Genomic DNA, 6,259 nt, shown 5'->3' with positions numbered 1-6,259 from the left:
AAATGGATTATTTACCGATCTGGGTTTGATAGATCCTCCACTTTAGGTAAAAGTAGATTCCATTCTAGAGCCGTATGCAATGCGCAAAAAATGCCTGTACGGTTCTTCAATTCGATTTTTTCTTGTCTCTTTCGATCATTGAGATAGAGGAAGCATTCATTATGTTATATCATCAGGGTAATGATCCACCAACCTGCTAGCTCTTTTTACGAGGCACAAACAGGAGAATTTGTCCTGGAAGCGGAAGAACTGCTGAAACTTCGCGAAACCCTCACAAGGGTTTATGTCCAAAGAACGGGCAATCCGTTATGGGTTGTATCCGAAGAGATGGAAAGGGACGTTTTTATGTCAGCAACAGAAGCCCAAGCTCATGGAATTGTTGATCTTGTAGCGGTCGAAAATACCGGGGACTTCACGTAAATCTGTGATTCCATTCCATTTCGAACCATAATTGACTGAGCTATGTTATTTCCTATTTTATTTTCTTACCGAGGTTAAAAGTGGTAGTGGTAAAATATTCAATGAAACGAGAGGAATTCAGAATCATCCGGTTAGGATTGATCTAAACCAGCCCATTCTGTATACGATCCAGCATGCCAACTATTAAACAACTTATTAGAAATACAAGACAGCCAATCAGAAATGTCACAAAATCCCCCGCCCTTCGGGGATGTCCTCAGCGTCGAGGAACATGTACTAGGGTGTATGTGCGACTCGTTCAGATCATGAACTGGAACAAAAGAAAGGAGACTTTTTTGACAGTATCAATGATCTGTACCAATGAATAGGAATGGAAAAACCCCATATCACTATTGAAAAAAGGACCTCTATTGTGTATGAAATTTATGGTTTCCTTTGGTATAAATCCAATCATCTCAACTAGAGATGAGAAGCAACTCCCCATTGGTAGCAAATGGTTATCCATTAAGCGGGGGAATGGAATGGTATTTTAGAAGCAGAGAGATTATGCTCCCATTCTTGCAAAAACGGACTAACAGGGTCAGCTACCTAACCAACCTTCATAATGAAATGCCGTTACTGTATGGGTGGATCTAGTTGTGAAAAGACCCATTACTGGATAATTCATGGGTAGAGCCAAAGAGTGTGAACTGTACAAGTTACTAAATAGGTAAGAGGCTACGGTGTATAGAAAGGACCTCACCGTTTAAACAGTAACCATAGAAACGATGGAACCCACAATTTCTCGTTTTTTATTTACTTTTTTTGATACCAAGTATCAATAAAATTTCTTAATTTCGAGATAAAATGAAATGACTCAAAAAAATCGTGGTTGGGAAGGTCATAGTAGCAAAAGCCATTGGAATTTTTATTTTATACATCGGAAGAATCAGTTTTGTTATTAATAGACTAGGGGGGGAAAAGAATGACTGAAAGAAAAGAAATCAATTAGTTATTCATCAAAGTTTCATTTGATTCAATGACCAGAATTAAACGAGGATATATAGCTCGGAGACGTAGAACAAAAATTCGTTTATTTGCATCAACCTTTCGAGGGGCGCATTCAAGACTTACTCGAACTATGACTCAACAGAAAATGAGAGCTTTAGTTTCGGCTCATCGGGATAGTGGCAGGCAAAAGAGAGATTTTCGTCGTTTGTGGATCACTCGTATAAATGCAGTAATTCGTGAGAATAGGATATCCTATAGTTATAGTCGATTAATACATGATCTGCACAAGGGGCAGTTACTTCTTAATCGTAAAATACTTGCACAAATAGCTATATCAAATAGGAATTGTCTTTACATGATTTCCAACGAGATCATTAAATAAGGGGATTGTAAGGAATCCACCAGAATGATCTAAATGGAGTTCCCCGGAGAATGAACTCCGGGAGGGTAGGGTATAAATTACTATATATAATAAAGTAGTAAAAAGAAACTAATACGTTTCCATAATAATAATTAAGGACTTTCTCTTTTTCTTCCCCAATTCTTTTTTTCTTATGACATAACAATACAATCTAGATTCTATAATTTTTGAACAAAATACCAACCAGAGTTGTGGTTCGGGTTGGAATTTTTATTCAATTGAGGCATGGGCCTATTTATTTCTGGTTCTAGGACCGGTAGTTCTAGGAGTCGACTCGGTTCTCTCAAATTGTTTCTCATTATTAAGAAAAGGTAACGAAGATAAAATACGGGCTTGTTTTATAGCAATAGTAATTAATCGTTGTTGTTTCAAGGTTAATCTATTCACTCGTCTAGATAATATTTTTCCTTGTTCACTAATAAATCGACTAATTAAACTCATGTTTCTATAATCAATTCGATCCCCCGATCCAATTGGGGGCAAACGCCTACGAAAAGATCGCTTGGATTTAAGAAAAGGTCGCTTGGATTTTTCCATTGTTTATTCCTTATCCCGAAAATACTATTTCTGAATTCGAATTCATTTTTGATCCGACTGAAATAGGATTTGATTTGTTTCTATATATTATATGTAATTTATTCTTGTTACTTCGAAGGGTAGCACACACACCCTCTACCTCAGGTTCGGTCTATTTCTTTATCTCCCCATGAGTTGTATGTTTGCAACAATAGGGACAAAATTTTCTCAATTCCAATCGACTAGGCGTATTGTGTCGATTCTTTTGAGTAATATATCTGGAAACGCCCGACGATTCCTTATTAACACGGTTTCGTATACAACTGGTACATTCCAAAATAACTCTTACTCTAACATCTTTACCCTTTGCCATGAACATCCCTTGAATTTTGGATTTACCCAACTCTTCGATTTTCGACCCGAAATCAAATTTCAAAAGATTTTGTTGTAATCAATAGAGTAATATAAAGAATAAGTAATACAACAATTTCTAACTATCAATGATTTTGAATCCTAGTACATACAGTATTTCATTTAAATATCTTGTATGATTTATTTAGTTTCCCTAGATCCCATTTATTTCTATTTTCTTAGGCCCTTTGAGTCTAACCCAAGTTTCACTGAGATTGAATCCACTTTTGTTTTTTCCTTTTCTGTCCTTCTATATTTTGAAAATAAAATGGGAAAAAAGAATAAAACAAAGAGAGGAAGAAGGATTAGTCACAGATAATTTATTATCTCACTAATCTTCTTCATCCCTTCCCATGTCAATAACTAGAACTAGAATGAAAAAAACGTGAATGTCAACGCATCTGGGAATAAATGATTAATCTCTATCAATAGCCCTGCTAAAGACCCGAACCATAGAGTACTTAGCACAGGTGCCACAGAGAGATATGTTTTTATATCTCGCATTGCAAACTCTCCTTCTTTATTGTAATACATATATGATCAGATGTATATGTAGTTAAGGATCACTTGTATTAGTACGTGAAATCCCTAACAAAAATGGATATATACAACGACCCGGTAGATAAGATTTCCCTTTCCTTAAAACAGAAAAAGACGCCCTCCTCTTCCTGAGTATTACCGACAAATATTCATTTCTCTATCCGACGGATTTCATATGTAAATAATTCTTTTATTATATGTTATATGAGACCAAAAAGAACAAATTGCAAGCGAAATTTTTTATTATAGGGGGAAATAATGATGTGGAAAACAAGACAGGGATTCTCTACAATGACACTGTATACCAATTGAAAGGGATGTAGCGCAGCTTGGTAGCGCGTTTGTTTTGGGTACAAAATGTCACGGGTTCAAATCCTGTCATCCCTACCTATTACTTTTCCCGCGGACAGTAATTGAGTTCGATCATAATTGTACATACATTATGATACTATAGACATGCAAAGTTTATTGGGCCTACAAAGATAATACTTTTTTATGGTCTTATCTATTGTGATAAGAAGGCGCTCTTAGTTCAGTTCGGTAGAACGTGGGTCTCCAAAACCCGATGTCGTAGGTTCAAATCCTACAGAGCGTGATTCTGTTCTCGAATTACAATGAAATAACTCCACCAACTTAAACAGAAACCTTAATTTGACCTCCTGTGAATTAAAAAAGGAGGAGGTCAATCAAAAACGAGATGTTACTTAATCAAAGGTCCAACTGATCACCGCGTCTGTATTGTAAATATGCAGTTACGAATAATCCAGCCAAAGTAATAGGAATTAGACCTAACACGATTCCAAATAGTAAAACTTCAATCATTTCGGTTTGTTTGAAAGGGGAAAAAGAGAGGTAATATCTATTCTTAAATATAAATCCGAATCGAGAAATGAATCTGAATGATCAAGAATTGACAATTGACGCGGGAAGTAACTATAGAATACCTAGAACTAGAATATCACAGAAAAAGTTTTTTTCTGAATTGTTCATTCAATTCATTTCAAATAAGTCGTATCTTGCTCAGACCAATAAAAAGAGCGGGAGTTATAGTTGAAGCCGCCAGTAGAAAACCGAAATAACTAGTTAGAGTAGGCATAAAGGAGCTAAATAAGATACGTTATTTTTATACATATGGTGATAAAACATTTACCTAAGTTTACATTACATAAAAAAAATAAACTGACAAAATCTGCTCCAATTAAAAGTTTTTTATTCATCAATCATTATAGACGGCACTAACAAAGATAGGGTGACAGAAGTAGAAAAAAGATTGATCTAGTGATCCATCATCTATAACATCTACCGATTCCGTTATTTTGAATCAACAGATTCGTTGAACAACTATTGAGTAAAGTAATATTGAGTAAAGTAAAAAGAACAAACTTTGAAGTGGAATTTCGTTCATTTCATAAAGTAAACTCTTTTTGAATCACTATGGAATCAAATAGAAAATCTTTTCCATTTTGATCATTTCTTTATAAATTGTATATAATAAAGTTTCCTTTTTGGAGCAAAGGACCTTATCACAACACCTTTCACCTCATAAAATGAAGTCGTAGGCTCTTTAATTGTACATAATATCTCACAAATGCTAAGGCTAAGAAAAAAGTATCGCACGATCGCTGGACGAAATAAGAGCTTTATTTTGGGACAACTCAATTCTAAGACTAGTCATTCTATTATCTTTTCCTTTTAGGTTCTACATGCCGCCTTTCCATATTAGGGAATCCCTCTCTTGTATCTAGGTCAAGAAGGAAAAGAACCTTTGGCTGTAATACGACAATGGTTGTATCACGAATATTGATTGATTCTTCCTTTTTTTCTTTGGTCGAATACTATCTACTCCTATTATTGTACTACTAATCCATTCCTTGAACTGAAAGGATTCGAAGAAAAACCCGTTCTATACAACCAAGAAAAGAGGTTTCTATATTTCGCATCTAATAGAATTGTGTGAATATGATAACATCTTTCATTAATTATTAGAACCCAACCCGGCGGACTCAAGCTTTCCCAGATCTTCATTTTCTAGCCCAAAGCTAGTAATGAAAAGAACCCTATACTACTACAGTACAGAAATTTTCGGTTGAATAGCACATCCTTATATATAAGGAACAAAAAAGGAAGAAAGAGTTTCTGTAACACTTCTTTTGGATACTGATTGAAATTGCGTTGCTGTGTCAGAAGAAGGGTAGCTATACTGATTCGGTATACTCTAAAGATGCCTTCGGTACACTATTGACGATCTAACAAAGATTAAAGATCCGTGGGTTTCCACTTACTGATCCCATCTTTCACGGAATCGATCCCCTTTGACTGTACAAGAATATGTGGAGCTCAGCATGTCTGGAAGCACGGGAGAACGCGCTTTTGGTGATATTATTACCAGTATTCGATACTGGGTCATTCATAGCATTACTATACCTTCCCTATTCATTGCGGGTTGGTTATTCGTCAGCACGGGATTAGCTTACGATGTGTTTGGAAGCCCTCGGCCAAACGAGTATTTTACAGAGAGTCGACAAGGAATTCCATTAATAACTGGCCGTTTTGATCCTTTGGCACAACTCGATGAATTTAGTAGATCCTTTTAGGAGGCCCCAATGACTATAGATCGAACCTATCCAATTTTTACAGTGCGATGGTTAGCTATTCACGGACTAGCTGTACCTACCGTTTCTTTTTTGGGGTCAATATCAGCAATGCAGTTCATCCAACGATAAACCTAACCCGAATTGAATTATAGAGCTATGACACAATCAAACCCGAACGAACAAAATGTTGAATTGAATCGTACCAGTCTTTACTGGGGGTTATTACTCATTTTTGTACTTGCTGTTTTATTTTCCAATTATTTCTTCAATTAAGAAAAAGAGAGAGAATAGTGCGAATTCTCTATATCCCACTCGGAAGGATCTCATCTCAAAATTATCCATGGCTGTTTATGTCTCTAGCATGACC

The 6,259-nt window shown here is 35.8% G+C and overlaps 1 non-coding gene across 1 annotated transcript; it reads left to right on the top strand.

The window, feature by feature from the left end:
* The first annotated feature begins 3,819 nt into the window (after positions 1–3,819).
* On the top strand, positions 3,820–3,893 carry TRNAW-CCA. The gene has a single exon. It is a non-coding gene; the product is annotated as a tRNA-Trp (tRNA).
* The last annotated feature ends 2,366 nt before the right edge of the window (positions 3,894–6,259 follow it).

The sequence above is a fragment of the Papaver somniferum genome, chromosome 10 (genome assembly GCF_003573695.1).
Source record: "Papaver somniferum cultivar HN1 chromosome 10, ASM357369v1, whole genome shotgun sequence".
In the NCBI taxonomy this organism is placed as follows: Eukaryota; Viridiplantae; Streptophyta; class Magnoliopsida; order Ranunculales; family Papaveraceae; genus Papaver; species Papaver somniferum.
This window is presented reverse-complemented; position numbering and strand designations above follow the sequence as displayed.